The sequence below is a fragment of the Aethalodelphis obliquidens genome, unplaced genomic scaffold, assembly GCF_003676395.1.
Source record: "Aethalodelphis obliquidens isolate GAN/ISIS:26980383/991018 unplaced genomic scaffold, ASM367639v1 scaffold107, whole genome shotgun sequence".
In the NCBI taxonomy this organism is placed as follows: domain Eukaryota; kingdom Metazoa; phylum Chordata; class Mammalia; order Artiodactyla; family Delphinidae; genus Aethalodelphis; species Aethalodelphis obliquidens.
This window is the reverse complement of record NW_020838051.1, coordinates 1,095,064-1,113,723: the sequence shown is the minus strand read 5'-3', so window position 1 is coordinate 1,113,723 and position 18,660 is coordinate 1,095,064. Positions and strand designations below refer to the sequence as shown.

General features: G+C 40.0%; 1 non-coding gene across 1 annotated transcript; it reads left to right on the top strand.

Annotated features, from left to right (window-relative positions):
- The first annotated feature begins 18,302 nt into the window (after window positions 1-18,302).
- TRNAR-CCU (transfer RNA arginine (anticodon CCU)) lies at window positions 18,303-18,375 on the top strand. The gene has a single exon. It is a non-coding gene; the product is annotated as a tRNA-Arg (tRNA).
- The last annotated feature ends 285 nt before the right edge of the window (window positions 18,376-18,660 follow it).

Here is an 18,660-nt window from a genome sequence, read left to right as displayed (position 1 = left end):
TCTGCGGCCTGTGGGATCTTCCTGGAGCAGGGCTCGAACCCATGTCCCCTGCATTGGCAGGTGGATTCTTAACCACTGCACCACCAGGCAAGTCCCCTAGCCATTTTTTAAGAGTGGGTTTGTTAGTGACAAATTATTTTAGTTTCCCTTCATCTGAGAATATCCTTATTTCCCCTCCATTCGTTAAGGATAGTTTCACCAGATATATAATTCACAGTTGACATTTCTCTTCTTCCAGCACTTGGGAAATGTTATGCCACTTCCTTTTGGCCTCCATGGATTCAGATGAGAAATCTGCTACCATTTGAATTGAATTTCCCCTACAGATTGTTTCTCATTGGCTGGTTTCAACATTGTCTTTAGTCTTTAGAAGTTTAATAGTGATGTGTCTTGGTGTAGATTTATTTGGGTTTATCTAATTTGAGGTTTGTTCAGCCTTGAATTTGTATGTTTATGTCTTTCTCCATATTTGAAAAGTTTTTGGCCATTACTGTATTTCTTTGAATATTCTTTCAGGATCATGTTCTCTATTTGGACTTTTCTCCTCTCTTTCTGGACTTCAATGATAAGAATATTGGGTCTTTTCTTATAGTCCCAAAGGTCCCTGAGGCTGTGTTAATTTTTTTGGTCTATTCTCTCTGTTGTATAAATTGAGTGAATTCCATTGATGTGTTCTCAAGTTATCTGATTCTTTTCTCTGTTCTCTCCATTTTTCAGTTGAGCCCACTGATTGAGTTTTAAATTTTGGTGAGTGTATTTTTCAGTTCTATAATTTGCACATGGTTCTTTTTATAACTTCTATTTCTTTTGCTGAGATTTTCTAGTTTTTCACTTGTTTCAAGATTATATGTAATAGTTTATTGAAATATTCTTGTCATGACTGCTTTAAAATTGTTGTCAGATAACTCCAACATCTGATTTGTGTTGGTGCTGGCATCACTTGTTTGTCTTCCCTCATTCAAATGGTGATTTTACTGGTTCTTTATATGGTGGGTGATTTTTTAATTGTATTTTGGACATTTTGGATATTATGTTATGAAACTTTGAGTCCTAATAAATCTTTTATCAGGAAGTCTCCCTGATTTGGTTTATCAGGCAGATTCTTTAGTGTTGTAGTGTTTTCATTCTCTACTTTTAGAAGCTCTCTATATATTAAAGATACATTCATTGGGGGTATTACATTTCAAAACTTAGGTAAAATGGTTGGTTTTATTTAAAAATACAAATTATCAAAACTGACTCTAAAGGAAATACCAAACACGAATAAATCCATACTCATTAAAGGGATTTACTCAGTAGTCAAAAATTTGCCCATTAAATCCCTCTCAAGAGCCTAGCCTTCCCACCAAGCAAAACATAACACTAGGCCTGGATGTTTTTACAAATGAGGTCTACCAAAATTTAGAGGAATGTAACACCTATCTTAAATAAAAATTGCTTTATAGACTAAAAACAGTAGGAAAGTTCCCCAATTTGTTTTACGTGGTTAGTAAGAAATGATGGACAGAGTCTCAGCATAAAGTAAAGTACAGGATTATATTTTATCCCTGTTTCTCAGATGATACATTATACAGTTGACCCTTGAACAACACAGGTTTGAACTGTGCAGGTCCAATTATATGTGAATTTTTTTCAGTAGTAAATACTACAATACTACACGATATGTGTGGTTGGTTGCATTCTCAGTTGCAGGACTGTGGATAATGGAGGAACTGCAGACACTGGGAACAATATATGTGGAGGGCTGACTGTAGGTTATATGCAGATTTTCAACCGCATGGAAGGTCGACATCATTAACCCTTGGATGTTCAAGGGTCAACTGTATTGAAGTCTCATGTCTGGTTGGAGTGTCACCTGAAATTGTGGTGCTGACGGTGAAAACTCAGACTTACTAAGATGCCTGAAGTCATGCCTCTAGCTTCTTCTCTTTTGGGTAACTGAAGAGGCATCTGGTGCTTGGACTTACCAGTGAATAATTGTGTAGCAGCCTTCTAGTCCTGCAGAAGCACTAAAGCTTACATAAGGAAATTCCATTGCTTCTTCATAACCAGGATATACAGATGTATGTGTCTCCTTGCCAGCTGACTATTAGCTTCTGTTTTCTCATTCTTGGTTACTCCTATCTTCACTTAACACTATGACAGTATATTTACTATTGTGCCATTTTATGCTTTTGTCAAAACAAGTCTTCTCCTGTGTGAAACCCAGGTGGTTGGGATTGTTATTTTTGGCTTCAGCAAATCCATTAAGAGCAAATATATCCTATAGAAGATATAAAGAAGAATCAAATGGGAAATTTTAGACTTGAATAATAAAATAACCAACCCCCCCCAAAACAAACAAACAAACAACCCTCAGCAGAATGGAGAGGAGGGCAAAAAGAATTAGTGAACTTAAATATAGAATAATAGAAATTACCCAATCTGAACAACAGAGAGAAAATAGACTGAAAAAACTGAGCCAGAGACTCAGAGACCTGTGGGACTATAACGAAAGCTGTAACATTTGTGTGACTGGAGTCCCAGAAGGAGAGAAGAAAGAGGATGAGGCTGAAAAAGTAGTCAAAGAAACAATGACTGAAAATATCCCAAATTGGCAACAGACATAAACCTACAGATTCAAGAAGCTTAGAGACTCCCAAACAAGATCAACCAAAGAAATCCATGCCAAGACATATAATCAAACTTAACGAAAGTAAAGACCAAGAAAATAAGAAAATATCTTGAAAGCAGCCAGAGAGAAATGATACATTATCTATAGTGGGAAAAATAATTTGAATGACAGGGGTTTCTCATCAGAAATCATGGAGGCTAGAAACAAATGGCACAACATTTTTCAAGTGCTGAAAGGAAAGAATTGTTAACTACAAATTCTATATTCAGTAAAACTATCCTTTAGTTATAAGAGAGAAATAAAGATATTCTCAGATTAAGAAAAAGTAAAAGAATGTGTCCTTAGCAGACCTACCCTTAAAAAATGTCTAAAGTAGGGCTTTCCTGGTGGCACAGTGGTTAAGAATCCGCCTGCCAATGCAGAGGACATGGGTTTGAGCCCTAGTCTGTGAAGATCCTACATGCCACGGAGCAACGAAGCCCGTGTGCCACAACTACTGAGCCTGCGCTCTAGAGCCTGTGAGCCACAGCTACTGAGCCCACATGTCGCAACTACTGAAGCCCATGCGCCTAGAGCCCATGCTCAGCAAAAAAGACCCAATGCAGCCAAAAATAAGTAAATAAATAAATACATTTATTAAAAAAATGTCTAAAGGAAGTTCTTGAACTTGAAAGGAAATGAAAGAATCTTGAAGCATCAGGAAGGCAGTACAAAGGAAAGAGCAAAAATATGGATACATACAATAGACTTTCTCCTCTTGAGTTTTCTAAATTATATTTAATAGCTGAAGCAAAAAGTATGACATTTTTGATGTGTTTCTCAATGTTTTGTAGAGGAAATATTTAAGATAATTATATTATAAACAGAGGAGTATAAGGGGACTTAAAGTGAGGTAAGGTTTCTACATTTCACTTGAACTGCTAATATTTCAACACCAATTGACTATGATAAGTTATGAATGTATAATGAAATACCTAGAGCAACCACTAAAAATTTATTTATGTACACAACAACTTTCATGGACCTCAAGGGCATTATACTGAGTGAAAAAAGCCAATCTTAAAAGGTCACATACTGTATGATTCCATTTATATAACATTTTCAAAATGACACACTTAAATTGGTGGAGAACAAATTAGTGGCTGCCAAGGGTTAGGGTTGGTGGGGCGGGTGGGTGTGACTCTGAAGCGGTAGCTTGATGGAATCTTTATGATGGTGGAATAGTTCTGCATCTTGATTGCAGTGGTGGTTACACATATCTACAGAAGTGATAAAATGGTATAGAACTATACACACGTATTATCTATTTCTTGCTTTTAATATTGCACTATAGTTATGCAGGATGTAACCATCGGGAAAAACTGGGTGTAGGGGATACAGGGTAGGCCTTTCTTTACTATCTGATTATTTCAAAATAAACAAATTTTAAAAAGAGAAAGAAACGTCATACTTCTTTGGTGAAAATATTTCATTTTTATTTTAATTTACCTTTAATAAGTATTTTTTCTCCATTATTGTGAAATTTGTCCCATAGAAGTCTTGCATGGCAGTAGCAAATTAAAACAGAAATTTTCTCTCCTAAATGTTGTTTTACCATTTGAATCACTGTGGTTTTGAGTTGGGAGCTATTGATGCCAATACTTACAGGAGAGAATGAGGTGACTTTTACCCCCTTCTCACTTCACTGTAAGCAGGACTGCTCTGTCGGGTTACTTTTCAGTAGGAATGCTAAAAAGGAAAAAATTAAAATCCCTCGTTATGCCTGCCTTACTCAATGACCTAATTTTATGTGTTGGTTGGCTGCAGTCAGAGGTACATTGGTGGCTGTGGAATGGAATTCTCATTACGCAAGGCTAAGTAGCCTATATGATTTTCCTCTTTGTAACCTTGACTAACTGAACTTGGATTAACTGCAAGTTTTCTCTTGTGACTATCATGTTTTCCCCTAATTAATCAAATTTTCCGGAAGCTCTTTCTGTACAACTAACTAGACTAGATCTCTCTGCAGAGGTGGGAATAGAAATTGCTCTGGGAATCTTGATTTTGTTACTGATTTGCATAGTGTTAATGATTTGTATGTTAATGGGATCGGGGGGGCCGAAGACTTACATGTCAGTGTAACGTGTTTCCTATTTCCAGTTCTGGAGCCATGCAGGGTTAACTTCACTTTGTTTTGGTTTCTCTTTAGTTCCTTTTCATTTGCACTTTATTTTATGGCCAGAATTTAATATCAAGTAGCATTTATTTGGAATATAACTTTGAGCTCTCTGCTACTGTATCAGGTGCTTTTACATATACCATCTCATTACTCCAAACAGCAATCTTTTATTTTAAGTAATAATTTAGTATTTCAATATTCCATTATGTTGGCATTATGTTTAAATGCCAAATTAAATATTAAAAATTTGATGAATGCTTTCAAATGCATTCTAAACGATACATGGTACACTTACATTAGTTTGATACAATGGAATTATTAAATACGCCTTGGGTTTCCCTGGTGGCGCAGTGGTTGAGAGTCCGCCTGCCGATGCAGGGGACATGGGTTCATGCCCCGGTCCAGGAAGATCCCACATGCCGTGGACCGGCTGGGCCCGTGAGCCATGGCTGCTGAGCCTACGTGTCCGGAGCCTGTGCTCCGCAACGGGGGAGGCCACAACAGTGAGAGGCCCGTGTACCACAAAAAAAAAAAAAAAAAAAAATTATGCCTTAAGAGACTTAATATCATTTCAATGCATACAATGAAGGAAATTCAGAAACCATAATCAAGAAGCTCATCTGTTAAAAAAAATTATACAAGATAGAGTAAACCTGACATAGAAAATTTTCATTCTACTGTTTACTTACTTTATTCTCCCAATGTTCATCTCCAAGACGTTTCTATTTCAAGTATTATTACAGATGTAAAAATAAAGGTGAGATGAACGATAGTGTTGAGTTGGCCAAAAAGTTTGTTCGGGTGTATCTGTACCGTCTTATGGAGATCTGTGTAGTGGCTAAATGATAATAAAACCATTACAGTTCATCATGGTAAAGCACACACACTTGGAAATGTATTATGGTTATTTTCATTATGACAGTGTTGAGAGGGGCTCAATTAATCAATCTAGGGTGTAGCCATCTGATAGAAAGATGGGCTTTGTAATAAGAGGTTTACTATTGGGTGGCAGATGTGGCAGATAGCCCAGACAACAAGCTTGGAATGGTGAACCACACATCCCACTGGCAACATTTGTAGCACCGGAAGTGGTATCCACATGCATGTATTTACTCAGAGGAATGGAAAAGGGGAGAAAAATAAGAGCACATGTGTGAATGGCATTATAAAGCAGTGGACTCCCAAATTGTGAGCTAACTTTCAAAATGCACCCATTATTTGAAATCCAGTTTTACCTCCTTACAAATGCTAAGAATAACAAGCACTGCTTGTATTATAATATATACAGTAGTAAAAGTATAACTGTAGACATGTTTTTTAAAATTTTATTTTATTGAAGTATAGTTGATTTACAGTGTGTTAATTTCTGCTGTACAGCAAATTGATTCAGTTATACATACACAGTACATACATCCCTTTTCAGATTCTTTTCCATTATGGTTTATCCCAGGGTATTGAATATAGTTCCCTGTAGACATGGTTCTAGTCAATAAATTGGGTCTTATATACTGTGGCAGGCAGCCTCCAAGATGGCTCCCAGTGATCCCTGCTTCCTGATATCCATACCCTTGTGTAATTCTTTCCCTTTGAGTGTGGGCTGGACTTATTGACTTCCTTATAATGAAAAGAATATGGCAGAAGTGATGAGATGCCACTTCTGATATTAGGTTATAAAAAGACTGTGACTTTCATCTTGGAGTGCTCGTTCTGGGGTGTGTTAGTCTGCCTGGGCTGCCATAACAAAATACCACAGACTGGGTGGCTTAAACAACAGAAATTAATTTTCTCGCAATTTTCGAGACTAGAAGTCCCAAAACAAGGTGCTGGTTGATTCTATTCTTGATGAGGGCTCTCTTTCTGTCTTATAGGCAGACACCGTCTCGCTGTGTGCTCATATGACCTCTATGTGTGGGAGGGAGAGAGAGAGCTCTCTGGAGTCTCTTCTTATAGTGACACTAATCCTATTGGATCCAGGCCTTACCTTTAGGACCTTATTTAACCTTAGTTACTTTCTTAGAGGCCCCATCTCCAAATACAGCCACACTGGGGCTTAGGGCTTCAACGTAGGAATTTTGTGGGGATACAAACATTCAGTGCACAGTGTGGTGGAAGCCAGCTGCTATGTTACGAGGCAGCTCTGTGGAGAGTTGCACAGTAGTGAGTTTGGACGTGGATCTTCTGTGGCCTGCCAACAGCCATGTGAGCCATCTTTGACCTGGCTTCTCCCCCCGTTGAGCCTTCAGCTAACTGTAGCCCTGGGCCACACTTTGATCGTAGCCTCATGAGAGACTGAATCAACACCACCCAGCTGAGCTGCTCCTGGATTCTCGATTTACAGAAACTATGAAATAATAAATGTTTATTGTTTTCAGCTGCTAAGTTTGAGCTAATTTGTTATGTAGCAGTAGATAAATAATACATATAGTATTATTTAATATTTGACTCTTCATTTCTTATGTCAGAAACTTCAGAAGTTGGATCTATCATTCAGAGAGTCTTGATTATCAGCAGGGAGTAGAAGGATAGGGCATGTGAAAAGGGACTAACAACTTTCTCTTTATTGACAGTCTTCTTCCCAGAAATGATTTATATAATCTGTGAATATGCTGATGAGTATACTGACTTTATCTGACTCAGGGAATTGTGCGTTTTATGGCAACTCCCTCTAGGACCTCTGATTTTGCAAATGCATCCTGAATAGAATGTATGGAAATTCTTTGTTACTCTAGGATTTCACAGATGCAATTGTTACTGAGCATACTTTTTACAAACGATCACTACATAGTCTACAGGGGTGAGAGTTTGATAGCCAGTGGGAGGTAAAAGTTGGCAGATGAACCATTTACAATTATAGTGCTTGCCCAGCAACCCTCAACTTTCCCGAATGCCCGGTGTAAGGATCCATTTGTCTCAAGCCTCTTAAGACTGTGGACTACCCCGTGCTCCATTGGCATGCTGGAGAAGTTACATTCGTAGCCAATTAGCAGGGTGGCACACACTCCGCCAAGAAGCCCCAGTCTCTATAGACCCGGTATAGAGAGTGAAATTAGCTGAGACAAATACCTGTTAATCCCCAGTTCTTGGCCGGCGTGGAGTGCCTACTGTGTAGTGCTAATAGTTCTGGGAAATCCCAATTCCCAGTGTCAAGAGTTGAACAGACTAAGTCTGTTAAATGAAGAAATTTACAGCGCATTAGCTTTGATCAAGAAATTCTAGGTGCAAGTCTCTTAAACAAATGAAGGCTGCTTGGGAATACAGGTCACTCTTTCTGGGAAGCTGTTTTTGAAGGAGTTTATCTGCACTCTCTTTCCCATGCCAGAGTCAGGGGCAGAAAAGTGGCAGTTTGAGTGCTGGACCTGGGGGCAGTAGAAAATAGTGTTATTTGAACAAGAGGAGAGAACTGAGTGACTATACCAGAGTTTTGTCCACGGGAGCTTGGATATTGTTTTCGATAATGTGAAATTGTGACAAAAATCGCAGGAGCCCTTACAGCTTCCATTGCAGGCTTGTTTATACTTATATGTGTAAGCTGCGCCCTCTGCTGGCTGCGTCAAGCTATGTCCCTGTTCTTCCCCCCTCCCCCCACCCTCCTTCCTGGGAAGAATGTGTTGTATTTTCCCATCTAAATTATGTTTTCAGTTGCATTCTATCAGCTCGATGCTGTCTATGCAAAGAATGAGGCAAGCAGAATTGAAATCGTGGCTTGCACCGTACTGTCTGTCACTCAGAGTTCTGCATAGCGGCTCTCAGAGAAGGACGAAGGATTCAGAATTCTTCAGGACACACTATAAATTTTCAGATTCTGATTCCTGGCTAAGTTCGCAGGCATCCAAGTCTATTTTTTTGCGAGCTGTCTTTTAATGTAATTCTTGTTCCACTGTGGAAGGCAGAAAAATTTTTCCTTAGTCGCGGGAAATGTTTTAAATTCAGACATGCTTTTAATTCTTGGTTATGTGAAATATATAAGGGAGTGTGGTATCTCCGTCAGCTCTGGATAAGGCAATGGAGAGAGGATGAATAGATTCACAGTGAAAGAGGAGGAAGGTGGGCTGATGAGACCAGTGAAGGGAAGAACAGAAGATCTTATGCTCAAGTGCTGCTTTGCCTTGAGCCTAGGAAGAAAGATGATTTGACATGTCAGTGAAAGGAAACTAAAAGAAGTTGTGCAACTAACAATTTGTTAAGAGCTTCTCAGGCATAAAGCACTCTCCAGTTTTATTTTCCGAAAAAGGAGGAAAGGAGTATCCATTCCAGGGAAGGCAGAGAAGAAAATACAGCCTAGTCCCCTTAGATGAGTTAAGCACGCCATAAAGAGTGGAGGTGGTAGACGGTCTTGTGGAATTTCGTTTTGGAAAGGCATATTCAAAATGTAGTCCAGGATGTTCGTGAAAATGAGCCTACATCATCTTAATCCCTCTAGACATTGACACACATCATTTAGTCCTCTCCTCTCACCCACTGCACAGAGGTTGCCATTGTTTGGTGTAGTTGGCAGGACTAAGACCTATGACAAATAACACAGGTGCTTTTATAAACTGGGATTAAATCACAGTTAGCAGAGATATACAGCTGAACTGTTTGGGTAACCCTCTCCCTCCTCCAGTCGGCTTTCACCGATGAAAGCATTCCCTAATAACTGCGGTCACTCTATGCTCATTCCGTTAATCCCAATTCATAAAAATCAAATCTATAGCAAAGAAGTTTCTATTGATGTGAGGCCTTGGAAAACTAACTCACTTTCAGGCCAGCTCCATGCCTGGGGGATATTAAGCTCTTACAACAATGGATTCCAACTACTCATGTTTACCAAGAGCTAGGGATGGGGACCTGTGCTGTTATTCTACGATAGAATTGCATGGGGACATTCCACAGACATGTTTAACCTTAATCTGAAATTTGTATGCAATATAACATTGCTGAAACCTTTTAGCTGTTCTAAGCTCTGAGTACTAAAAAAAAACTCAAGCATTTTGCTTGCCATTTTGAAAGATTATGTTTTGGTAATTTTTTTCTATACATGAAATATATCCAAGTGAACGATTGTTTGATAAGCCAATCCTTATAGTTTGAGAGTTGTACATTCTATACCAAAGTGTTCACCAGTAACTTACCAGAGTAATGGTTCAAAGCATGGTTTTGGGAGTCAAACAGATCTGGATTTGACCTTAATAGATGTGTGATCTCAGATAAGTTGCTTCATGTCTTTGGACCTTACTTTTCTTTAATTATAAATTCAGGATAATTATAGTATCTACTCATGGAGTTGTAAGAATTTAGTTAAATTATGCATAAAAAGTTTAGCCCAATTCTTGGCCCATGTAACTTCTAAAAATGTTAGCTGTGTAACTCGTACATCAAATAGACAAGAATCTTGGGATGAACTTAGAAAGCATCAACAATTTTTTTGGTCTCCCATTGTCCCTTTTTAAAAATATTCATTTAGTTTTGGCTGCGTTGGGTCTTCGTTGCTGTGCACCAGCTTTCTCTGGTTGCGGCGAGCGTGGTCTACTCTTTGTTGCAGTGCGCAGCTTTCTCATTGCGGTGGCTTCTCTTGTTGCAGAGTACGGGCTCTAGGCACTTGGGCTTCAGTAGTTGTGGCTCGCGGCCTCTAGAGCTCAGGCTCAGTAGTTGTGGTGCATGGGTTTAGTTGCTCCGTGGCATGTGGGATCTTCCTGGACCAGGGCTCGAACCCGTGTCCCCTGCACTGGCAGGCAGATTTTTAACCAGTGCGCCACCTGGGAAGTTGCTCCCATTGTCCCTTTGCATTTGTTTTGTAGAAAACATTCTTCTACAGCCATAGTTTAAGAATTCCGTCAAGTCCCAAGATTTCCTGGCTACTCATGGGAAATAAGCAACTTCTAAGGTGACTTTAATTTGCAAACCCAATCTCAACTCAGTAAAAGTCTTCCAGTCCCAAAGAGTCCAAGCCTGACTGAAAGTGAAATTCCTCTGTTCCCTGCTTCTCTTCCCCAGCCTGCTGCCTAGGCTTTCTGACCCCTTTGGAATCAGAGCATGGGAAGAGAGGAAGGGAAGGAGGAGCAGGAACGTTTTTATTTGTTGGCCCTGTTTCAGAGTGGCTTTGCGATCTCTGGTCAAATGTTTGAAGTTGATTGTCTAAGAGCTTTTTTGCGGGTTCTACAGAGAACCCATGCTGGGCCTCCCTCCTTTCGGGCAGTGCTGCTCCTTCGGCCAGCTGCCACCATCCCCTCAGTCTCTGTCCTGATGCCTCCCATAGCCTGTTAGTCTTGCAGGCTTCACACTCCGGCAGGTGCCCTCTTGGGCAGGGTCCTCATTTGTTCCCCAGGATTTATACACATTTGACCTGTAACTGAATATTAGTGTAGTTACTTCTCAGCTACATTGGTTTTCTAAAGTCAACCATCAGTTCTCAGTCAGCCATCAGTTCACCACGTGCCATCTTCTGTTGAACAGGTACCAAGCTCTCCAAGTGATGCCTGTGGAGCCTGTCTCACCTGGCTTGGAGATAGAGGCAGCGCCCCCACCCCATCCCATCTCCTTGAAGGGTATACTAATGAGACTCAGAATTCAGCCCTTTCCAAAAAGTAAAAATTATTCTCTTTACAAGTTCTCTTTAATTTCAAACATTTTTCTTTTATATCCTTGGTGTGGATGAAATATCTAACTGACATTCATTTTCCTACTATGAAATTTCTGCGTGGTAGTCTGTCCTACAAATCAGTTTGGCTTCTGATGTCCTAGTGTCTCAGTCAAAGCTCCCAATTAAGCATCTTCTTGTAGCTGTTATCTCTATGAAAGATATTTGAGTTGATTTATACTTTTCTCTCATCTCTTCCCCATTGTGAATAAGTGGTATATGTTTAAAGGTTAAAACATAACCTTTTTCTGAGAAACTTAATCATCTAATAAATTTTCCCAAATGCTGTTGGTCGGTCAGTTATTTTAATATTAACCACAGAGAAAATGATGCTTAGAGAAAATGATGCTTAAAGGAAATGTATTGATTTAATATATTTTGAAGGTGTATTTCAAGGAGTTTTATAACCTTTGAATGTCTCAGAAATATAGAACTATGCAAAGATTAAGTCTAAAAGGATGTTCAATGCAGTGTTTATAATAATGAAAAATGAAGACAGTTTAAATCTAGGTTAGGATATTGGCTAAATTGAATAATGAAATATGAAGCTATTACTAAAACGATACAGTAGAATAATATTTAATGACCTGAAAAGATGTTCATTTTTCATAACACTTTGTAAATAAAAAATGAAAAAGAAAAAAGTATGCACAGTATAATCTTGTTTTGGTGAAAACATGTATATCTACATATTGAAAAAAAAAGACCATAAAGATATCAACCAACTTGTAAATCATGCTGTTTTGTGAACTTTTCTGTGTGTATACTATGCTTCAACAAAAATTTTAAAAAGTGTACCTTAGTAATGAGATTGTAGGTAATTTTTAATTTTCTCTCTGACTGTATTTTTGAAACTTTTTTTAAAAAAGCACAGTTTTTTCATAATATATAAAAGATAAATGTTACTTAAAAATAATACTTAGGTACTTCCATGATGTCCCAGTATGGGGTGTCCAGGCATGGTGAACCAAGAAATGTCATCATAAAGGCTCTTTTCTTGCTGTGGGCCCCTCTGGGCCTGTGGGTGGCCTTTAACCCTTAAGGGTAGGCTCTGGTCCCACAACCACCATCCTAGGGTAGAATCTTAGTGCTAGTGCCTGGCCTTGAATTTTAGAGCTTGTTGTTGGGTTTCTAGAACTGTGTGGAAAACAGAAGCTGCTCTGAGCATGTGTAGTAGTTCATGAGTCAATTCCCAATTATTGATTTTCAGCTTAAGAGAAGCAAAGACCGAGGAAAAGCCAACAATTTAGCTAATTCTTTTGTCATTTGCCCAGCCCTGGTTCTCTAGCTCACAGAGGCCCAAAATAGCATAATTTTTTGCTGGCTGCCCCCAATTTCTGGAGTAGCCGGGAGGGAGAAGAGTAAGAGACATTTGGTGGGAGAGGGATTCTGGTCTGGCCCAGGCCTTTGTGCGCTTATTATGCCGTGCTGCCCACTCATCAGAGCCCTGCAAGTTCACTCTTCACAGCACCAGAAAGGGAGGGAAAGCCTCAAGGGTGACGACAAGGAGGGATTTAGGCCATGCTTAGGATCTAGGGACTTATAGAATAGGGGGGGCCCTTTGAGGGATTTTAAGCTGGGAGTGACACATTCATGCTTGCTTTTTAGATGACCATTCTGAGTTTAAGGGAAAAAGATGAAGGTGTGAAGCTATACTAGAAGGCTGTGGTAAGTCCTGGCCTGGATTTGAGTGGTAGGATGAAAGATGGAGGGGGAGGGGCAGAGCTAGGTAATACTTGGGAGATGTTATTGACAAGACTGGGTGACCGGCTGTGGGGCCTGAAAGTGGACTTGGATATAGGAAGACTTTATGGTGAGTTATGTGAAACAGGAGGCGCGTTAACTGGGGTAATGTAAATCATGGTGTGAGTTTCATTCAGTTGTTGGAAAATGTGGAATGGCTGCCATTTAGCAGGCGTTGGGTGAATATTTGTTGGCTCTGTGAATGAATTTTAGCCTAATAAAGGAGTGTAGCTAGGCTGTTCATATAAATGTGTTGCACAGCATAATTGTAACTTAGCTAAAAAACCAAAAGGGCTATTTTTAAAAACCAGTCTCCTTTTCACCACAGTGGGTTTTGTGTGCTGCCTTAGCTGGTCAAGGTAGGAGGGTCCCTAGGAATTAGGGTAGTGATCCCAGTGGTTGGATGACAGGGAAACACAGTAAAAAGCTTGTCAAAGTGACCGCTTTTTGGCTCACATTTAGTTTTGTCCCTTTGCAGTCACATTCTGCCAGCAGTATCGCTGTGAAGATGTAATAATCTCGCTAAAAGTGGCTTTGTGTGTGTGGGCAGTGGAATAGAGAAATAGAAGACATTTCTAGGATGCCATTTTAACCATGTAAATGAACACTCGCCCATGTACCTGGAATTTTAAGATCCCGTGGCATGCAAGATCTTAGTTCCCCAACCAGGGATGGAACCCATGCCCCCTGCAGTGGAAGCATGGAGTCCCAACCACTGGACAGCCAGGGAAGTCCCTTAAATTCTCAACATCTCTCTATCTCTGTTGCCACTAGCCATTACTGGTCTTTTAGATTATTGCAACTGTCACCTACCTCTTCTTGCTGAGGGCTTGCCTTGTTCCAGTCCATTCTCCAAAATTCAACCACGGGACTGCCAGGGAAGTCCCGAATATGCCTACTTTTAACCAAATGATGGTGGATTAGTTTAGAGCAGCTGGAAAAGAGTAATGAGTTCAGTATTCTGAGGACTACTGAGTTTCTACAGGGAGCTACAAACACACGTGGGGCTCAATTAAAACGTTAATCCGGCTGTAAGCTCTGTTACTGAATATAAGAGGAAACAAATTGACAAGGTGGCTCATTTTTGAACAAAGCAACTGGCCCATGATGATATTATTTTGATGTATACGGAATTATCATAATGGCAAAGTCCAACAATAAATAGAAAAATGAATGGCAGTGAGAATCCAACAGAGACCATTTCTCTAAGAATAGGAGTCAGAATATGCACCATTGTATTCACGGTATCATTAAAATATGAATAAACAGCAGCAACTTTTTATTATACAGTGAAAGAACTTCCTACAGGGCACTGAAAATTGAGTGGTGTGTGTTTAATAAATTAAAATCAACAAGAAATGACTATTTCCCAGAATGCAGGAAGGACTCAGAGAATAATGGGGGTTTAGCTAAGGACATAAATGAGACTGCTGTACTATTAGGTAGGGGTTTAAAGGTTTAAAAACGTTAATTATATGGCAGAAGTTGGGAGGGGAGGAGAGGGAATGGTGAGAGATGAGACTATAGAGTTTCGCTGGTGTTCCATTGTGAAGGGCCACATTTAGTAAGTTAAGGTGTTTGGGCTTTTGCTTGAGGGAATCTCTTCTGGGATTTTAAGCAAGGGACAAAAAAGATCAGTTAGCTTTGGCTGTATAACAAACTACATCAAAACTTAGTGGCTTAAGACACCAGCCTTTTATTATTTATCATGAAGCTGTGGGTAGGCTGGGCTATTCTTTTGGTCTAGTCCAGCTCAGCTGAGGCTGGATGGTCTAGGAAGGCCTCCTATATCAGGGACCTCAGTGGGATGGCTGGGATCTCTTTCCACATGGTCTCTCATCCTCCAATAGGCTAGCCCAGGCTTGGTCTCACAATGGCTGAAGGGTTCCCAGCAGCAAGAGAAGGCAAGTACCAATGTGTGAGCACTTTTTTTTTTGAATTTTATTTATTTATTATTTATTTATTTGGCAGTACGTGGGCCTCTCACTGTTGTGGCCTCTCCCGTTGCGGAGCACAGGCTCCGGACGCGCAGGCCCAGCAGCCATGGCTCACGGGCCCAGCCGCTCCGTGGCATGTGGGATCTTCCCGGACCGGGGCACGAACCCGTGTCCCCTGCATCGGCAGGCGGACTCTCAACCACTGCGCCACCAGGGAAGCCCAAATTTTATTTATTTTTTATACAGTAGGTACTTATTATTTATCTATTTTATACATATTAGTATATATATGTCAATCCCAATCTCCCAATTCATCCCACCTCCATCACCCCCACCCCTTGGTGTCCATACCTTTGTTCTCTGCCTCTGTGTTTCTATTTCTGCCTTGCAAATCGGTTCATCTGTACCATTTTGCTACATTCCACATATATGCGTTAATATATGATATTTGTTTTTCTCTTTCTGACTTACTTCACTCTGTATGACTGTCTCTAGGTCCATCCACGTCTCTACAAATGATCCAATTTCGTTCCTTTTTATGGCTGAGTAATATTCTGTTATATATATGTACCACAACTTCTTTATCCATTTGTCTGTCGATGGGCGTTTAGGTTGCTTCCATGACCTGGCTACTGTAAATAGTGCTTTGGTGAACAATGGGGTGCATGTGTCTTTTTGAATTATGGTTTTCTCTGGGTCTATGCCCAGTAGTGGGATTGCTGAGTCATATGGTAGTTCCTTTTTTAGTTTTTTAAGGAACCTCAATACTGTTCTCCATAGTGGCTGTATCAATTTACATTCTCACCTACAGTGCAAGAGGGTTACCCTTTCTCTACACCCTCTCCAGCATTTGTTGTTTGTAGATTTTCTGATGATGCCCATTCTAACCGGTGTGAGGTGATACCTCATTGTAGTTTTGATTTGCACTTCTCTAATAATTAGTGATGTTGAGCATCTTTTCATGTGCTTTTTGGCCATCTATATGTCTTCTTTGGAGAAATGTCTATTTAGGTCTTCTGCCTATTTTTTAGTTGGGTTGTTTGTTTTTTTAATATTGAGCTGCATGGGCTCTTTATATATTTTGGAGATTAATCCTTTGTCCATTGACTCGTTTGCAAATATTTTCTCCCATTCTGAGGGTTGTCTTTTCATCTTGTTTATGGTTTCCTTTGCTGTGCAAAAGGTTTTAAGTTTCACTAGGTCCCATTTGTTTATTTTTGTTTTTATTTCCATTACTCGAAGTGGGTCAAAAAAGTTCTTGCTGTGATTTATGTCAAAGCGTGTTCTTCCTATGTTTTCCTCTAAGAGTTTTATAGTGTCTGGTCTTACATTTAGGTGTTTAATCCATTTTGAGTTTATCTTTGTGTGTGGTGTTAGGGAGTGTTCTAATTTCATTCTTTTGCATGTCGCCGTCCAGTTTTCCCAGCACCACTTATTGAAGAGACTGTCTTTCCTCCATCGTATTTACTTGCCTCCTTTGTCGTAGATTAGTTGACCATAGGTGCAGTGGGTTTACCTCTGGGCTTTCTGTCCTGTTCCATTGATCTATATTTCTGTTTTTGTGCCAGTACCATATTGTCTTGATGACTGTAGCTTTGTAGTATAGTCTGAAGCCAGGGAGTCTGATTCCTCCAGCTCCATTTTTTTCCCTTCAAGATTGCTTTGGCTATGTGGGGTCTTTTGTGTCTCCATACACATTTTAAGATTTTTGTTCTAGTTCTGTAAAAAATGCCATTAGTAACTTTATAGGAATTGCATTGAATCTATAGATTGCTTTGGGTAGTGTAGTCATTTTCACAATATCGATTCTTCAAATCCAAGATGTGTGAGCACTTTTGAAGCCTCTGCTTGGGTCCTATTTATTAATGTCCTATGGGCCAAAGCAAGTCACAGGGCCAAGCTCAGATTCAAGGAGTAGAGAAATAAATTCTACCACTTGATGGGAGGAGCTATAAATGTTATTGTCATTTTTTTTCCCTGATCCCTCATAATTAAATTTGAATTTTGGAGAATGGACTGGAATGAGGCAAGCCCTCAGCGAGAAGAGGACGGCGACAGTTGCAGTAATCTAAAAGACCAGTAATGGCTAGTGGCAACAGAAATAGAGAGATGTCGAAAATTTAAGGGACTTCCCTGGCGGTCCAGTGGTTGGGACTCCACGCTTCCACTGCAGGGGACGTGGGTTCCACCCCTGGTCAGGGAACTAGATCCCATATGCCGCAACTAAGAGCTCACATGCTGGCATGGCGCAGCCAAAAAAAAGAAAGAGAGGGCTTCCCTGGTGGCGCAGTGGTTGAGAGTCCGCCTGCCGATGCAGGGGACGCGGGTTCGTGCCCCGGTCCGGGAATATCCCACATGCCGCGGAGCGGCTGGGCCCGTGAGCCATGGCCGCTGAGCCTGCGCGTCCGGAGCCTGTGCTCTGCAACGGGAGAGGCCACGACAGTGAGAGGCCCGCATATCGCCAAAAAAAAAAAAAAAAAAAAAAAAAAAAAAAAAAAAAAAAAAAAAAGAAAGAGAGAGAGAGAGAGATGTTGAGAGTTTAAGAAATATTTAGGAGACAGGGTTAACAGACCGTGGTGATTAAGGGTGTGTGTGTGTGTGTGTGTGTGTGTAGTAATTTCAGAATCAAGGCTGCTATGATGATTCATAATAGTCCTACTGTGGGGATTCTTTATTGATATATTTATATATTTGTAGCTGAATTAGACTAGTCTAAAAAGGTTTAATCTCTACTTGACCCTGTAAGTCAGTATGAGAAAGAGAACTAGAAGTACAGATGTTACTAGGTAGAGAAGATGCAGACAGCTTTCACTTATTCACACAAACATGATGATTTTCTAGTCATTAATAAAAGTTCTCTGGACATTGCTTGTACATCTGCTGTAGACTGAAGTAATGTGTCATTATGTAGACAACTGGTTCAGTTAGTCAAATACTTAGGAAATACCCTCTATGCCAAAGTTACTGGGCTAAGTCCTTAGGGCAGTTTGAAGAGACATAAGCCCTTAACTTGATTCCATTTGTGTTGGGGAATGAGCCATGTTTACAGTATCTAGAAAAAGATTTGTCCCCATTCAGAGATATAGGTAAGTGTTGAATCAATGGGAATGATAGTAAGGTCTTCTGAAGTCCTGAGGAGGAAGCAGAATTCACAATTCAAGCTGTTTGGGTAGGAGTCAAATGGGTAGAATGTATACTCTTGGAAGATGATTCAATTTTAAGTCAGTTTGGACTTCCCTGGTGGTCCAGTGGTTAAGACTCTGCGCTCCTGATGCAGGGGGCCCAGGTTTGATCCCTGGTCAGGGAACTGGATCCCACATGCCGCAACTAAGAGCCCGCATGCTGCAACTAAGACCCGGTGCAGCCAAATAAATAAATAAATATTTAAGTCAGTTTCTCAGAAAAAGCTGATGAGTTTGGGCTGAATTACTTTTACAACTGAGTTATGAAAAAACGGACCACAATAGTTTTCTTTCTATGTAGGATACTGTATTGGTAGCTCCCCTGATTTTAGCAATACTCCTATATAAAGGTTTATTTAATAGTCTTAAAATGTTTTTCCTTATAATGCATGTTTGTTATTATGAAAATG